Source organism: Saccopteryx leptura, chromosome 6 (assembly GCF_036850995.1).
Source record: "Saccopteryx leptura isolate mSacLep1 chromosome 6, mSacLep1_pri_phased_curated, whole genome shotgun sequence".
NCBI lineage: Eukaryota > Metazoa > Chordata > Mammalia > Chiroptera > Emballonuridae > Saccopteryx > Saccopteryx leptura.
The window spans coordinates 14,046,788-14,065,311 of NC_089508.1; the positions used below are offsets into that span (position 1 = coordinate 14,046,788).

The 18,524-nt window shown below is 49.0% G+C and overlaps 1 protein-coding gene across 1 annotated transcript in view; it reads left to right on the plus strand.

The window, feature by feature from the left end:
* The first annotated feature begins 17,198 nt into the window (after window positions 1-17,198).
* Window positions 17,199-18,524, plus strand: part of FOXN3 (forkhead box N3) — a 409,075-nt gene continuing 407,749 nt past the window's right edge. Inside the window, exon 1 of the mRNA XM_066387948.1 lies at window positions 17,199-17,370. The gene's annotated coding sequence lies outside the window, so the exon portion shown is untranslated. The remainder of the gene's footprint in view (window positions 17,371-18,524) is intronic.

Sequence of the window (18,524 nt, forward strand, 5' to 3'; positions counted from 1 at the left end):
GTCCTAGCACTTCAAATGACACCCACATGTTAATGATTTCCAAATCTTTATCGGTAGCCTAGTCTCTCTCTGGAATGCTAGATGCATGCACCGAAGTGTTTATTTGCTGTCCCCATTCGGATGGTGGGTAAACATTTCTAATTTAACGTGGCGAAGCAGCATTTCCAATTCACTCCACTGGCCTCCAAAGTAGCTTTGATTTTTCGTTTTCCCAAATCAGTGGTGTGGCTTTGCTGTCCACCTGCCTCCTTAAGCCAGAAATCTAGGGGCTCAATTTCCTTCTCTCCTTCCTCGCTAACATCCAGCTATAACTTCAAAAGTTATCCTGAGCTTTCCACTGTGATTACCCTCATCCACGCCCTTGTCATCCCTCTTCTGGACCACTACAATTACAGCCCAATTTGTTTCTTAGCTTCTAATCTTGCCTCTCTGCAAACTACTTCCACACAAGAGCCAAAATGAGCTTTTAAAAGTATGAATCAGACCCTGTTCCTCTCCTGCTTAACACTCCTCAGTGGCTTCTTGTCACACTTAGGATGAGCCTGAAGACCTCGGTCCAACTTACAAAGCTCTGAACAATCGGGTTTCTGGCTCAGCTGTTACCTCATTTCTTTCTCTTTCAGTGTCCCTCCTTTCACTCCGGTCATTCTCACCTTCTTTCCTTTCCTGCAAAATGCCTGCATCAGAGAATTGATAGTATATTTATATTGACATGCATACAGAGGTTTCTTACAGGGAACCGGCTCACACACTTATGCAAGGGGAAGTCCCACAGTCTGTCAGGTGTAAGCGGGAGAGGCAGGGGGGCCGAGGTGTGGGTTGCTGTCTGAGAGGAGGGCCTGATGCCCCAGGAGGGCTGATGTTGTGAATGCCAGTCTGAGGGCAAGGGAAGACCAATGGCCCAGCTCAAGTTGGCAAACCGAGAGAATGATCCTCCCTTCCTCCACCTTTTTGTTCTATTCAGGCCCTCGATGGATTGGGTGTTGCCCACCCACGTTGGGGAGGGCAATGTGCTTTATTCAACCTACTGATTCAAATGCTCACATCTTCACAGACTCACCCAGAAATAGTGTTTTAACCAACTATCTGGGCAACTAAGATATCATGACCCTGTCATCTTGACACAAAAATTTAATTACCACACATGCTATCCTAATTCCTTATTTTTATAGTGGGGGGGGGGGGAGAGGGAGACAGACAGGCAGGAACAGACAAACTGGAAAGGAGAGAGATGAGAAGCATCAACTCATAGTTGGCAGTACTTTAGTTGTTCATTGATTGCTTTCCCATGTGTCTTGATGGGGGGACTCCAGCTGAGTCAGTGGCCCCTTGCTCAAGCTAGTGACCTTGGACTCAAGCCAGTAACCTTGGGCTTCAAGCCAGTGATCTTTGGACTCGAGCCAGCAACTATGGGGTCATGTCTATGATCCCACACTCAAGCTGGCGACCCCACACTCAAGCTGGTGAGCCTGCATTCAAGCCTGATGAGCCTGTGCTCAAGCTGGCGACCTCAGGGTTTTGAATCTAGGTCCTCAGCATCCCAGGTTGACGCTCTATCCACTGTGCCACCACCTGGTCAGGCGCCATCCTAATTCCTTATTTAGGGTCCTTGTGCTAGTCCTCTCTTCTTCCTCAAATGCTTCCCCTTCACCACATGGCTGGAGCTTTCCTGTCATTCAGTGGTCACCTTGAGCGTCACCTTCCCCCAAAGAATCCTTCCTTAGCCATCCAGTGTTAAGGAGCCACCTACGCTTTGTCCACTGATTCTAACTTCTGGATGAAGGTTGAACCAGGAGGAGGTGGAGAACATTTTGGTGAGCCCATAGGATCTTTTTAACCTGGGGCTATGGATTTCACAGTTACCAGAAATGGCTGCCATGTTTTATGTGCATCTGTGTATACATGTGGTTGCCTCAAATCCTCAGACCAGTGTGAGACCCACAAACGTTTGAGAGACACGAAGGGGAACTGGTGGCCCACTCATCAATGCCCGATCTCACATGCCCCACTTTGCCCCACTTCTTCCTTTTTAGCGAGAAAACCCGAAGTTACATTGTTTAAGGCATCGCCGGTCATTTCCCCCCTGACACCCATTCTTTTTTTTTTTTTCTTTTTTCTTTTTTTGCATTTTTCTGGAGTTGGAAATGGGGAGGCAATCAGACAGACTCCCGCATGCGCCTGACCGGGATCCACCCAGCATACCCACCAGGGGGCGATGCTCTGCCCATCTGGGGCATTGCTCTGTTGCAACCAGAGCCATTCTAGCGCCTGAGGCGTAGGCCATGGAACCATCCTCAGCACCCGGGCCAACTTTGCTCCAATGGAGCCTCGGCTGCGGGAGGGGAAGAGAGAGACAGAGAGGAAGGAGAGGGGGAGGGGTGGAGAAGCAGATGGGCGCTTCTTCTGTGTGCCCTGGCCGGGAATCGAACCCGGGACTCCTGCACGCCAGGCCGACACTCTACCGCTGAGCCAACTGGCCAGGGCCTGACACCCATTCTTGTGTCTAGGCAGAGGAAAAGTGCCTGTTTCACTTCGGACAGCAACCACCACCACAGCATTCAATCCTCATCATTCTGAGGCAATTATGAGAAGACATGCACCGCTACGTTTCCGACAGGCTCTTACAATCCCATTTTATTATTCAGCTCTTACTAAAATGCTAATCCCCTGGGACGTAAAAAAAAAAACCCAACTAAACAAAACCTCTGTATGAGTTCTTTAGCACAAAAAAATGTGTATTAAAAAGCACATTGACATAATTTCAAAGAGACCATAGGAGAAAGAAGGACCAGAAAGCCTCCATTGCCACTGAGAAGGGAGGAGCGGGGGCTGTAAAGGAGGGTGAGCAGCATTGGGGAGTGGGAAGGCAGGGAGGCACCTGTTTCCTAAATCCATGAGCTGTGTGACAATAGAGGAAGCCGCCAACAAGAGTGGAGACTGGGATTTTCTAACGACATGCATCCTAACGTGATGCAGTAACTTTTAGAGCAACGTTCAACTATACAAATATATCCACCTGAGGAAGTTAATGGGTTTTTTTGACATTAACAAAAGCAAATCCCACCATGTGATCGAACCTACATGGTGTTCGCCCAATAAAAAATATAAACATCATGGGGTTTCATACTCGTAACTATCAGAAGAGATTTTCATTTTTTAAATTTTCTTGGCAACACTAGTGGATCAGTCCTAGAAATCTGGTTCTAGAAATTAAGACAATAGGCTAGACAGACCCCTAACTGATATCAGGGCTTTAATCAGGGCTTCTGCAGCTTCGCATTTCCAACATATTCCCATGAAAAGGAAACATGAACTAAAAGAATGAATTGGGGGCTCGTTTGTATTAATAACTTTGTTTCTAACCTCATTTCCCCATTTTGTTTGGCAGATATTCAAAGAAACACCCATGGTGATCAATTCCAATTTTCAGATAGCATGAACCGGGGCATGCAACATAAGGAAGGGTGCCATTTTTACAGTAAAGAAATGTTGTATGTTCAAGGCAATGTTTGGCCTTTGGACCCAGGAGAGAATGTAGGGCTGCCTGGTTTACCTTCCCTACATGAGGATCACAGACAGGGCTGATTTCTTCTTTTTCTTTTTTCCCTTATTTTTAACTTTTATTTTCTGCATTGTCCAGGGCAGCAGAGCAGTGATCGTGCTCCTTAGAAAAGACCGGGCTGCCCCTCCTCCCCTCCTTCCGTCCCCTCTTTCAAACCCAGACCACATTTGGCCCAGCCTCGTTTCAGCCTCTTCTGTGGCTCTCCCAGAAAATGGGGACTCAGCGATATGGTCAGATAGCAGAAAGACACCCCATTGGCTCATAAAGGCTCCCCAGGCTCTGAGCTGCGTTTGAGGACCTTTTCTTCGATTCCTTGAAGGACGTTTTCAGAACATCATCTGGTAGCCCCGGTGCAGAATGGATCACACGGGAAAGGAGCTTCCTTCTCCTTCTCCATCCATCTTTCCCAGTGGATTAGGAACTCCTCAAGGGGAGAGATTTGTCTTCCTCACTGAGGTCGAGTTGGCCCATGGTTGACTCTCACTCAATCAATGTTGGTTCAACTAATGAATAATTATGTGTGATCCAAACAAACAGGCTTGAGGAATGATGAGACAGGATTTGAGGAGGAGAAAAGGCATAAGCGCAAACCAGCAATAGGAAAACCAAGGTCAGTGGTTAAGTGTGGCAGAGGAGAAAGATGAATATAGGCAAGTAAGTGGAGATCCGCTGGGGGGCCAGAAAGTTCTGGAACCAAAGCCGTGTAAGGGCAACTAAGTATGTGGCCACAGCTCATTATAATGCAGCTGTCGTGGGAGCAGGCAGCGCGTGGAGGCGGGCAGTCGTATGAACGCTGGCAGTCGCTAGGGATTGGCTTAGCCACTAGTAGAGGCGGGACTTTCTGAGATCTCATGACTGTATCAAGCATCAGAATTGTCCAGGGGCCTGACCTTCCGAGAGGTCTGTGTTCTTTTTCTAGCTTCCATCTGCTTGGACGCCCAGGTCTGATGGGCCTTTCTCCCTTGGCTGCCCAGGCAGTGCATGTCACCTGGTGTGAGAAAAACGGGAGCAGTGGTGGGGGTCGCTGGGGGCAGTGCAGAGATCCAGAGAAAGGGGGCTGCCGCGAGGCAGAGGCTGTGGGGGCCAAGGTGAGGGCCCGATTTAAGGACAGTTTCTAAAGCAGCCTCTATAGAGTCTGGTGAACGAATGTGGAGCAGGAGAGAAGGGCATGTTAAGGATAATTTCGAGGTTTCTGGACACTGAATGTAGGAACACAAAATGAGGGTAAACAATTCAGTTCCAGGTATATTAGACTTTTAAGCAACAGCAGACTTTCCAGCTGGAGGGGTCCAGAAGCTTCTCTGAGCCAGAGATTTGGAATTCAGGAAGGAGGTGGATGCTGGCTATTGGTTATCGGTGATAATTCAAAGGCACAGAAATAGATGCGACCAGCCAGAGGGAGCATGTGAAAAGAAAAAGAGGCCACCATAGAAGACCAGCATTAGGAGGGGCGGGAGAGGAGGAGCCGGTGACAGCATCTGGGAAGGACGGGCTGGGAAGGGCTGGCCAGAAAGGCAGAAGAAAGCAGAGCTCAAGGTAAGCAAGAGTTTTCAGAAAATAAAAGTAGCCGCATTACACAGCCCAGACAGGTAGAGTAAGCCGTAGGGGATTCATTAGTGCATTAGCGAGCGCGATTCCAGTGGAAGGCAGGCTGAGGAAGGCCTGGGAATAAAAGGAGGTGGAAACCGCGGCCCCACTCTTTGCAACAGTGTGGAAGGTTGCTCACCTTCCTCGCTGAGTAATAGAGTCTCTGGACAACTGAACGTGAAGGAATTCAACATGAAGGCGGAGGGCGATGCCTTTCATTGAGACCTCTTCTCTGATTCTCTTCAGTCTACCCCGCTTTCATCTAAGACCCCGAGCGTGGCTCTCTGGGCTTATTCATGGCTGCTGACAGCGGTGTAAGGAAAAGGCTTGATGATATTTTTTGCTTTCTTGTTTTGTAAGAAATTATTCCTCTTCTGCTTTTAACATGCTGGGAGAATAAATAAAGAAACTTGCCTTCCTGGTTTTTGTCAATGGAAGTTCATATTTTCTCAGACTTTGAAGAGAATCAGTCTTGGCTCCTTGAGACAAAATGATCCCTCTCACATTGAGAATTTCTTATTGTCAAGTTTAGTGTCATCAGGAAGAGTCCATAGATGAATTATAAGGATTCACCACACTGTGCTTTCTGTAATACAAAGAGAGAAGCCTGAAAAAAGAAGCGAAATACCAAAACTGTTTCTTCTCTATTTCAAAAAATACAAAAATGATGTTTTCTCTATCACTGTGGAGGTTTGTTTTGGTTTGTTTTACTTTTTGTTTTTGGCCAAATCTCTAGTGTATTATATTCTTTAGTGTCATTTAAAAAAAAAGACTTTGTCCTTCCTACGGTATCAGAAACATGCATAGCAGCCCCCGTCCCGTTCTGTGGGGAGACATCCCAGGACCCTCCGTGGGTTCCTTAAATCCGGGACAATGCTGAGCCTTAGGCACACTCCTTCCCCGTCCATACACACCCTTCTCTGAAGGAGACACTCCGGCTTCCCTTTGGCATATCCAACTTGCCAGCATCACTATTCTTATTTATTGATGAGAGAGAGAGAGAGAGAGAGAGAGATCGATTTGTTCCGCTTATTTATATATTCACTGGTTGATTCTTTTTTAAAAAATTGATTTTTAGAGAAAGAGAGATGGAGAGAAACATTGACTTTGTTGCTACACTTATTCATACCCTGATTCTCTGTATGTGCTCTGACTAGGGCCACCCGCACCTTGGCATGCCCGGATGATGCTCTGACTAGCTGAGCTAACTGGCCAGGACTCATTGATAGATTCTTGTGTGTGCCCTGACCAATGATCAAATCCATAACCTGGCGTAGCAGGACGATGCCCTAACCAACCGAGCTACCAGGCAGGGCCAGCATCACCACTCTTGTGCTCTGGGGCCATTATGAAGTAAAATGAGGGTTCCTTGAACACAAGTCCTGCAAAACCACAAATGTCAGTCTGATAACTGAAACAGCTACTAGTTTCTAACTGGTAGGTTTGTGGACAGGGTGGAGATGTCGGACTAAGGGATGATTCACATCTGGGTGGGATGGCTCAAGATTTCATCATGTCATTCAGAACAGCATGCAGTTTAAACATGAATTATTTCTGGAATGTTCCGTGTAACGTTTTGGACTACGGTTAACTACAAGTAACCATGGGTAAGTGAAAGCACGGAAAGGAAGTCCGTGGATAAGGAGGGAGCTACTGTACATAACACGTCCCCATTTTATCCATGCCAAAATGTATCTGCGATTGAATTTGCTTATAGTTCTGGTCGATTCCTGTAGCACCAGCAGCATTGGGCTTACTCTGTGGCCTCAGCCGGCCCTACACCTGAGTGTGTGTTGTTATGACAAAAGGAGCCTGAGGAGAGAGTGGGGACCCATGCAAAGCCAATGCTTCGGCTCGTAACACAATGGCTGGTTGGTACAGCTGGAATGCAAGAGGGAGGCTCTGGGACAAAGCCCTTATGTCATCAATAGAAGCAGACTCTGGCCGATCTACATGGAAAGGGCATTTATATACAGCCTGGTAGGTGGCCCACCGGCCTCCTCAGGAGGGCTGGAGGACCAGCAATGAGGTGATGAAGCCAGGACCAAGGCTCAAAGCGATGCTTCAGACTGGTCTGGTGACAACCCTGCCCATGGCCCCCAACAGTGCTGCGCTCTGCCCTAAGAGCTGCTGCCACCTGCATGGCTGCTGAACTTGGCTCTGTCCCAGCTCCTTCCTGTCTCTAGCTGCAGGGGAGCCTCAGTTATGCCCCTCCCCCACAGCTGCAAGGAAGAGTGAAAAGATGGCGCTTCCGGTCTTTAATGGGGAAGTGGCTTTGCCTCCTAAGGTTGGGGATTCCCCAGGCACAGGAAAGAGGTCACATCCTGGGCCACTAAAACGAGTGACAGATGTCATTCTTGCTCTTGAGAACTAGGAGTGTATCTCCACCTTCTTTATGGGCCCAGACCCAGCACAATGCTCTGCACATGGAAGGTACCGGCAAAACTTGCAATTATGAATGTCCTGCCTGTTTACATTCAGCAGTGAGTTACAGCTCACAGGCTGCTAACAGCCTAGAGAGCTGAGCAACTTGACGACACAGACAGTCCTTGCTTTTTAAAGCTGTGGCTCTTTTGCTGAACCTGTTGTAATGTGGCCATGTGATACTCGCATTCTTTTACTGGGATCTCTGTCAAAGCCATTAACAGAACTCACCATCCACTCAGTGAAAATCTCCTTCCGTCCCCCATGAGTACATCGCAGTTTGCATCGTGTAAAAAATAAGGAAATAAAAGTGTTTCAATCCACCGGTCTCTATTAAGTTGGAGAGAGAAAAGATACCCTTGGCATTTTAAGATGAACATCTCAAAAACTGTACTCAGGGTGGCAAGTGGTATAATCTACGGTGTTATTTGACAAGATTGTTCTTGCTAGTCACTGCCCACCAAAAGGGAGAATGTGGAGCTGATTGACTGGAAGCCATCCATTTTCTGTGAAATCAGGAAGCACTGGAGGCTTGAACGGTAAGGTTATCAAATCTCTACATCCAAACAGCTACCTTAAAATGACTTCCACATAGGCAACGTTTTTTTCCCTGACAGTAATGTTTGCTATTTTAACGTAGAATATGGTGCCTTGCAGACACTGGAAACTCAATGACTTTTTTTTTTCCTTGGTGGTGATAACAACTAGAGATAACATAAATTGCCTCTTATTTTGGTAACAAAAACTTGCTACATTGTTGGGCCTTGAGGGGGTATTTTAATATAGTATCTTAAAAGTATAGGTGAAGTTTTAGACCTACTATGTAGACATGACTGATTTTGACTCCTTTAAATAAGATGATTGCTATTGTTAGATGAGCATTTGTTGCCAAGATAGAATTGGATAGTTCCTGTATACCACTCATCCAACTTCCTGTAAAGTTAATATAGCAAATAACTGTGATACACTTATCAAAAAAAAAAATGACGTTGATACAAGCTGTCAACTAAACTACAACTTCATTTGGTTCCCCCTCTGCCCATTTCTTGACAATTTCTTCAATAATTATTTGAGCTGAAGGGTCCAACTTGCTATAGTAGAACAACATTCATTCAGAAGGACTGGGATTAGATATAGAAATGGCTCAGAAAGACTATGACATCTACCATTTTATGTGCCAAACATAAATATGTTTTAAATTTTGGCCCCAAATATTTTGCATACATGATCTGATTTCATCCCCCCGGATACCAAGGGGGCAGAATGGTTATTGTCACATCCATTTTACAACTAAGACAGCAAGACTTAGGATTCCAAGCAACGTTGTGTGTGTGTGTGTGTGTGTGTGTGTGTGTGTGTGTTTTGATTGATTTTAGAGAGACAGAGAGAAGGGAAAGATTGAGAGAGAGAGAGAGAAAAAGAGAGAGAGAGAAAGAGAGAGAAGGCAGTCATTTGTTGCTCCATTTAATTGTACATTCACTGGTCATGTCCCATATGTGCCCTGCCCAGAAATCGAACCTACAACCTTGGTGTTGCAGGAGGATGCCCTAACCTGCCAAGGCCCAAGCAATGTTGGCAAGACAGGTCAGCTGGGAAGTGGCTGAGCCAAGACGTGGACTGAAGCCCCTCTGATTCCAAAGCCCAAGACGGTGATCATCAGCACTGCAGCACAGACCCAAGGCATGGTCACAGGTGTGATACAAACGCCACCTCCCCATCAGCAGTGTCTCCCAGGACTCACCTTCCAAAGGACTGTGGCGAGTGGCCCTGATGTGGGAGGTTGCCCCGTAAAGCCGACATGTGACTCAAAGTGAGATGTGTGATGTGCGGAATCGTCCCAACCCTTGGCACCCTGACCTTGCGCGCTGAAAGGGGAAGCTCTCCCCGACCCCTGGCTCGCGCTCCACCGGGGCGAGTGTGGGGCCGTCTGCCGGGCTGCCTGCCAGCGCCGCCGAGAGGAGCAGGGCGCAGACATCCCACGTGCCTTTTGCTTTTCTTTCCTGAGTGTTTCAAGGCTTAATTAACGTGTGTAAAGTGATCTGAAATGCAGGAATAAAAAGCGCTGGGAACTGCAGAGTGTCGAGGATTACCTGAGGCGAGACAGCTGAAAAAGGGAGGCCCAGGGAGACGAGGGGGGTCCGGGGACACACAGCGGCCTTCAGCTCCGCGGCCAGCTGGTTGGCCCGGCGCCAGCGCGGCCTGTTTCTGGCAGCTTCTGCCCCAAGCTTCTCTCCCTCAAGGCCTACACTGCAGTTCTGCTCAGAGGCCCGACCCCAGGGTAAGTAATTCCTCAAGGGCTGAACCAGAGCGGAGGAGCACGGGGCTGAGGACACACACGCAGCGAGTTCTGTAACCGGCCCTACAGGAAGGGGACGAGCTGCCACTCATCTTCCAGGATTGCCCACGCAGGACAGTCCCCACATGACGGGGTTTCGTCGTTGATGAAGCAGTGAATGGGGTAAATATCAAAGATAGGAATGAAGCGAAGTGAACTTTGGTCATTCCTTTTTGACAAGTGTGCCTTCATAGTAGGGACTTAGTACTGTCACCTGTGGGAGGCAAGAAGTCCCGGTACAGATTGGTGGGTAAAAATAATGAAGCCTGAGTCACGCGCTGTTTCACCACCGGGGCTGTTGGTTTCATGGAGAATGTGAAAGCTTGTGACTCCATAGGGTGAAGGCGGGTGGCATTTTATTGCAACTTAAAGCATACAAAGAAGCAAGTGGAAAAATCTTTCTTTCACTATAACATGATACCACCGGTATCTGGAAAGTTAGCATTCCAGGGCCCTCTCCCATAGAGTGAGGATTCCCGTGCGTCTGTATATAAACGGTGGCTGTGTATACAACCTATTCTAAACTGTTTACGGTAACGGAGGGAAAAGGGTTTATTTGGGTAATCCAAAGTTTATATTAGGCTTTCATCATGTTTTTATGTCTTGCTTGGCCTAATAGTTGGGTTGTTATCCATCTCCCAAGCCCACAAACGGAGGATGTGGCTGGTGGAAGCCCCCCTACGGCTTGGCAACCGGGGTGGAAAGAGGCCGCCTTCCCTTGGCTTCAGTGAGAGAATTCCAGAGGACTCTAAGAGGCCAGGCTCCCGGCCAAGGGCCCACTCGGAGCCAATGGCACGGTCAGCGAGGGAGGGTCGCACGATACGATGCCTGTCCCTATTCCACACCAGGACCATCATGTGAAATAGAAAACCCCCAAAGAAGAGCCAGGCAGCCCTGCCCATTTGTGTCTACTCCCAACTGAATAGTCCGAGGGGCCAGAAGACGCTCTTGTCCGCAGCCCGCAGCGGGGGCCCTTCTTCACGGCCAGGGCCCGCCGTGGTCATCCAGCTTGTTCTTTTCTGGACATTGCGCTCTGACTGATTCCTCTTGGAGTTGTGTCTGTGGCACACCTTTGCTGTGTGTAACATCATGCGACACCCATAGGTCCCTGAGGGGTTATCCGAACCCACCAGTGACGGCTTCCTCCAGGTCCGCACCCATCCTTGCCAGAACTGTACAATCATAACCTGGGTGAGGCTGAAAGGCTGAGCGAAGGGAGAACTCATCCCACCTGACTGCCTCCAGCTGGGCCGTCCGTTCTCTCCCGACTTCAGACTCACACTGAAACGGGTGCCTCTCGGGTCTTCCCCCGGTGCCGTCTGGGCCGGATCTCCCAGCGTCGGCCCTGGGTCTTCATCTCGCTGACTGCTGATGTGGGGCCTTGCCAGGCTCCGAAGTCACACGAGCTGATTCCTTATGATCAATCTTTCTCTATATATTTAGATCCTGTTGGTTCTATTTTCTCTGGAGAACCCTGACTGATACCAATAGCTTCTTATTGACTCATTTCATTCACTCATTTGTTAAAAAAAAAAAAAAAAAAAAATTGGTGAGCACCTACTAGGGGGGCCAGAAACTGTTTTATGTTCTTGGAAATGATCGATGAACGAAACAAGGCTTCCTCACTTTGTGGGACTTCTGTTGCCGGGGGCAGGGGGTGGAGGAGGGAGACCGTGAATACTCAGTCAGGCGTAGGAGGTGATTCGTGCAGAGGAACAGGAGAACGTGCAGCAGGATTGGGAGGACCAAGAGAAACTGAGAAGGGGACACCTGAGCACAGGCTTAGGGGAGATGAAGGAGTTTGCCGTGTGGAAGGCAAGATGGAGCTCGAACCCAGTGGACGCTGGCCTGTGCCCCCACCTCCAGTGGCCCCCGGGCACTCCTGCACGAACCCAGCGGACGCTGGCCTGTGCCTCCACCTCCAGTGGCCCCCGGGCACTCCCGCACGAACCCAGCGGACACTGGCCTCTGCCCCCACCTCCAGTGGCCCCCGGGCACTCCCGCACGAACCCAGCGGACACTGGCCTCTGCCCCCACCTCCAGTGGGCCCCCGGGCACTCCCGCACGAACCCAGCGGACACTGGCCTGTGCCCCCACCTCCAGTGGCCCCCGGGCACTCCCGCACGAACCCAGCGGACGCTGGCCTGTGCCCCCACCTCCAGTGGCCCCCGGGCACTCCCGCACGAACCCAGCGGACACTGGCCTGTGCCCCCACCTCCAGTGGGCCCCCGGGCACTCCCGCACGAACCCAGCGGACACTGGCCTCTGCCCCCACCTCCAGTGGGCCCCCGGGCACTCCCGCACGAACCCAGCGGACACTGGCCTGTGCCTCCACCTCCAGTGGGCCCCCGGGCACTCCCGCACGAACCCAGCGGACACTGGCCTCTGCCTCCACCTCCAGTGGCCCCCCGGGCACTCCCACATCGGAGCCCTCTGTGTTAGCCACACCGCTGTCCACCCAGCTCCTGACCTGTCCCCAGGCCTGGGACGGCCCTCCGTGGGGACCTTCTCCCCGCTCTTGTTTACGTCTTACCCCTACTTGTCCTGGAAGACTCATTCTCAAAGCTTCTACCAAGGCTGCTTGGAGTGGTGATTTCCTGAGCCTCTTTTGGTGTCCAACAGACTTGGGTTTGAACTATATAATTCTGCCCCTAAATATCTCTGCCACATCGGGCAAGTTTGTTCATCTGTCCAATGGGAATAAAAATAGACCCCTGCTTGTAAGGAACTAGAAATGAGAAAACGCAGGTACAATAGCTCCGTGACTCTTAGCTGCTATTATTATTGTTCTTGCTTCCCCCTCCTCCTCCGGCGCCCTTGCTCCCCTCTCCCTCTCTGCCTGTGCCTCCTCCTCCCGGCGCCCTTGCTCCCCTCTCCCTCTCCTGTCTGTGCCCCACAGCGCCGGGGCCGGCCCCTCCCCCACCGCAAGTCATCCTCACTGGCGTGGAGAGCGGGCTCAAGTCTCCCTTCGCAGGCACGGGCCCTGGGCCCTGGCTCCGCACCCTGGCCGGCTGCCTGCTTTCCTCACTCACACCCCTCACTCCTCTCCCATCATCCCTGTCCCAGACCACATTCTGGCTTCGGAGGCAGACTTTTTCCTGGCTTCCCAGAGCAGCCTGATCCCTGGCTGGGATGTTTCTCGATGTCTTGACTGTTAACTCCCTGTAAGAAAGCCCCGGACCTGTTGGATCAGGCCTAGCCCTGCTTGGGGAGGAAGGCAACAGGCTCTCTGCAGTAGGAAAACAAAACCACTTCAAATGTTTACCATTTTTAATTCTTTTTTTTTATAGTTTTATATTTACAGAAAAAATAAAAAAGATAATAGAGAGTTCTGTCATACTTCACACCCAGTTTCCCCTCGTGCTGCCATCTTAGCCGTTACTGTGGTACATTCGTTACAGTCGGCAAACCCAGAGCGATACATTATTACTAGATAAGTGCATCCACGTTTCCGATTTCCTTCGTTTTTAGCCCGATATCCTTTTTCTGCGCTAGGATCCCATCCAGCTCACCACAGGACATTTAGTTGTCATGTCTCCTAAAGCTCCTCTTGGCCGGAGCAGTTTCTCAGCATTTCTCTGGTTTGGATGACTTGGATAGTTTTGAGAAGTATAGATCAAGTTTTTTGTTCTGTTTTGTTTTTCGAGGGGGAGAGAGAGAGAGAGAGAGAGAGACAAAGGGACAGGCAGGAAAGGAGAGAGATGAGAAGCATCAACTCACAGTTGCAGCACCTTAGTTGTTCATTGATTGCTTTCTAAGATGTCCCTTGAAGGGTGAGGGCGGTGTTCCAGCCATGCCAGTGACCCCTTGCTCAAGCGAGTGACCTTGGGCTCAAGCCAGCGACCACTGGGTCATGTCTATGATCCCACGCTCAGGAGCTCAAGTTGGTGAGCCCGCACTCAAGCTGGTGACCTTGGGGTTTTGAACCTGGGTCCTCCACGTCCCAAGCCATTGCTCTTTCCACTGCGCCACTGCCTGGTCAGGCTGGATCAGGTATTTTACAAGATGCTCTCCCACCCAAATTTGCTGATGTGCACAGAAGGAACTTAATGCAGGGGATTGCTCGTGTAGGTGATGGAGGATCTGAGATGCAAATAGGGGAAGGTGAAGTTACCCAGACTAATTTCAGCAGAAAGCCTTTAACATCCCTAAGCTGAGTGTTAACAGGAAGTGGCAGTGTTACCGAAGCCAGGGGCGAGGGTCACACTTGGCAGAAGCCTCAGCCAGATGCAGCCACTGCTGGAGATGCCATCAGAGGCGAGAGGGAGGGGAGAATTTCTTTGGCTTTTCCTCTCCTCCCCCCTTCACTCTCCCTCCAGTCAGCCTGCAAGAGGCTGCTCCCAGCAATACAGAGCAGAGGGCAGGGCTGGGAATGGCTCTAGAGACAAACGGGCCCAGGACTGGGACAGCTGGCCTCTGATCACGGCTTCATTGCATCCTTACCCTGCCGCTCTGCAATTCAGTTGTTTGCCTGCCCACGGGCTCTGAGTAGTGACTGATGCTTTGAGGGCAGTGTTTATTTTATTTCATCTTTTTAAAGATTTTATTTATTGATTTTAGAGAGACAGGGATTGGGAGCGAGCTCACAGTCGCTTCATTGTAGTTAGTTGTTCATTGATTGCTTCTTATACCTTGACCCAGCAAGCCTGGGGTTTAGAACAGGTGACCTCAACGTTCCAGGCTGATGCTGTATCCACTGTGCCACCACAGGTCAGGCAGTATGTATGTATGTATTTATTTATTTTTATATCTATAGCCTTAGAATAGTACCTTGCTCCCAGTAGGCTTTCAATGTTTGAAATATAGACAATCAAATGAATGGATGAGTGAATGAATGAATGGTTTCTTCTGGCCAGAACCTCTTCTCGTGTGCTCTAGCTTTGAGGAATGCTCACCACCAGCATTTCTTTTTTAGCGTCATCACCTCCTATTGGTGCTAAGATTACTTTAAGCTTAGCATTTGCAACATTTGCAGGCCACATGGATGGTGTGACTATAAAGTAATTAGACCAGTTTTCAACAAAGGAATCAAGTTGTGCATTAATCCTTCCAAGTCGTCCCTAAGGAAGGTCGTCCGTATCTCCCAGTGGCATTGCCGTGCCCAGCTTCTTGCTTACAAGCTGCACACAACAAAGAAAAGAGGCGTTTTTAAGAATAAAACATTTCTGTCCTTACAGCTAAATGTCACCCAGCCCTCACCTGGCTGGTGTTTAGGTGGGTTGGGACACATCATCAGAGAAATCACATTTCCTTTCAGCAGAGGTGAGGAGGAAGTGGACGGCCACAAACAGAACTGGCTGGTGCAGGGGAGCCAAGAGGTAACGCCCTGGTTGTCACCAGCTCTGAGCAGGGACACCCTGCATCAAACTTATAGGCCACCAAGTATCTGAAACATCTGAGATTCCGGGGTTCTCGAGGACTTCCAGGGCAGGGGTGACTCAAAGAAAACTAAATTCCACTTGAGGACACCTCACTCCTCTGTGTATGAAGTGAAGTCAATTATTTGTCTCTGATAAAGAGCAGAAGGTGCGTTGCTGACAGACGCACTGCGCAGCCCTGGACTTTTCAGTTTTATGTCTGCCAGGGTGTCCTGTGGACAGCCACAGGGCAGAAATCTGACCAGCCTGGGCCTCACTTGCCATCTGGCTTAGCAGAGACTAAAATATTTTCAACTATCCTCTTCTTCCAGTTCTGGTAAGTCGCTGCTCTAATATGGGTTACACATGATAACGACAGAAACCTCCCTGCATTTTTGCTTCGGATGCCTCATTTTCCACAGTCGTTAGAGAGAAATCATAGTTGGGAAACCAGTGGTACACTTGAAAAAGCAGGAATCTGTTGGAAATATTGTGATTTGGGACAAGTCACGTTACCCTTTGGATACCTCCACTTTCTCACTTAAAAATTGGGAATTATATGTCTGTCTTATCACAGAAGTGTGGTAAAGATCACATAAGATGTATGTGCGAGTACTTTGAAGACCGACAAGTGTAACATAATACAACTAGTTCTTCGTGTGGATGTAAGGCAGCAGTAAAGGTGCTTTTGATGTTTAATTAATGCTAACTATCTTCCATTACATTTATTAAGCTATAATTGGAAAGGGGGAGGGCAAGAGTGATTTTTCAAAGGGACTTTTTTTTTCTGCTCCAAAAATAGAACTCCGAAAACACATATTTGATTTTCCTTTTGGTGTCAAACCACAGTGCCATTGTTATTTGCAGTTTTACAGAATTGTGACCTTCAGACTCGGTGATATCAAAGACTGAAAGAAAGCTCCCAGTCTTGAAGCTTTTCAAACAGGCTTTTCAAACTAAAGCACTTTTATTTTGAATTAAGAGCTAATAGAATTGTCCTCTTAAATGAGCACTTGTAAGTTAAAAGTTGCCTTCCAAGTGGGCTGCAGCGAATGAATGTGCTGAGAGGTCCCTGAAAGCCCTTTCGGGGTGGCAGTGCTGGTCATCGGTTACAGGGGGTTCACGTAACAACTTTTCCACAGTTAAAAGAAATTTAGAACTTGCATTTTCCCCCCTAATTGTACATAAGCTGGGTTGTGTATATGTCTAGGATCATCATTTACTTTCCGTTTACTGAATTTGTGAATTTTTGCAATTATTTTTAATCTGTAATTAAGTTTTCTCTGTGAGGCACGCCATATGCCACCATTAATTCTTTCTTGTTGATTTCTTAGGAGATACAGGAGGGCACATTTTGATGCAATTTTTGAGGTCTTTTGAAAATCAAATGACTATGTGTTTAGCCATATGGGCCTTTGTTATTTAAAATAGCATGTGATAAATAAGAGAAAGCAAAATTCGAAAGGACCTGTTAGGGGAAAAATAATAATAATTGGGAAAACCGTTTAAAACATCCTTAGCCTTTATTTGGGCGGAGGGCGAGGGCTATGTTTTTGAAACGTATCTCTGGCGATCCCGCACTGTCCCTTGTCGTCTGTGCATATACACTATCACACGTGCGCCGGGCCGACCCAGGGAAACCAGTGACCGCCCTGTGTTTTGCACTGGGGCTGCAGCTGTTCACAGCCGCCTTCAGCGAGTCCAGCTGTAGCCGGTGTTTTTCTTTAGCATCTCACGCCAGGATTTGACAGTAAGCTCCAGTTCATCCGCACTCACGGCGTCCGGTTTTGAAAGGGGGCTGACGAGTGTTTCGGTTTTCGCGGGGATTCGCGGTGCTCCGAGCTGCCTGCCGTAGGTGCGGGCACAGACCCGGCCACCGGCGGGCGCGCGGCGCGCACTAGGACCCAGCAGGGCTCCGGGCCCGGGTAGGAGCCGCGCTGCCGACCCCGGGCGGGCGCCGGGGCTGGAGCCGGGGTTCCGGCCGCGTTCGGCTGCAGCTCCGCCGGGAGACGGCGCGACCCGGTGGCGGGGCCACCCGCGAGTCCAGTGCCGCCGCAGCCCCCCAATGCAGCCGCGGGAAGCAGCGGGGGGGCAGGCGATCGAAGGTAACGAAAATGGGGCTCATTTCCTGCCTCCTGATCTTCTGCTCTGGTTCAGCATTGTCACGAGAAGCCCTCACTGTTCAGGCTGCTGCATTTTGGGGCACCCTTTGGTTTTTTACGGTGTCCGCCCCCAGATTTCCACCTGGCTTGATTGATTTATAGCATGCAGCCCATAGGGGAGAGAGCCAGGGATGGCAAGTTGCATATTTTCATTAGTTTTGTCTCAAAAGTAAGTTCATTTTTTTAAAAAAAAAAGTTTCTCAGGAATTTGTGGATAGTCCGTTTAAAAGAATTTTTTTGTCTGCTATAAAAAATAGCAGACAAATGGATAATTTTTAAAGTGATCAAATCATTGATGTAATGCTGTTAATTACTTCCTAGGGCTTTACTTTTGTGGGCTCCCCAGGCGTTACTTTTATTTTCAAGGAACTAACGTGTTAAATGTGGAGTTTGGCTCAGGCAGAGTTTCCAGCATTGCTGTTGCAACTGTTGTGCTATCAATTATAAACACAGTGTCCAATCTGTGGGCAGTTCAAGCCTCTTTTCAAATACTGTAAACTGGTTATCCTGATATGACATCCACAGAGGAGAGTTTCCTTGGAGGGCGGTCAGAATATTGCTCATTTTGGAGAAATACTGTTTTGAAGAGAAAACCATGGATGACTGGCTGGGGAGGCTGAAGAGACTATTTTTCATGCTTTGTTTATACTCCCGGGATGACATTTGGGGAAGGGAAACACGTTCTTTCCCGACAGCTTTTAATTGTGGGGGTTATTAATTAATTCAATTTATTCGTTTCAACGGATTGGGCTCAGGGAGCCCCCTCTGTCACAGGATGTGCCTAAGGTGACACGTTTGATAGCAGTTGGGACACAGGATTGTCGACGTTAAACGTGCCTCCCCTTGGAAGGACTGGTCTGCTGGGAGCTCCCATGTGGAGCCGGCATAGGCAGGGTGCGCCTGGCTCATTGAGGAAAAAGGGAATCATTTTCCTTAGCTAAGGAAGAGATTCTGTTATATTCCTTTTGTTCCCTGTTTCTCATTGATCGCCAGCACTGCCTGGAAGAGGGGAGTGCAGCCGGGAGAGTGCAGAGCTGGGGAGACTGCACAGATGACTACAGCTCACTTTAACTCTCACGCTGATTGGTCAGGGAGAC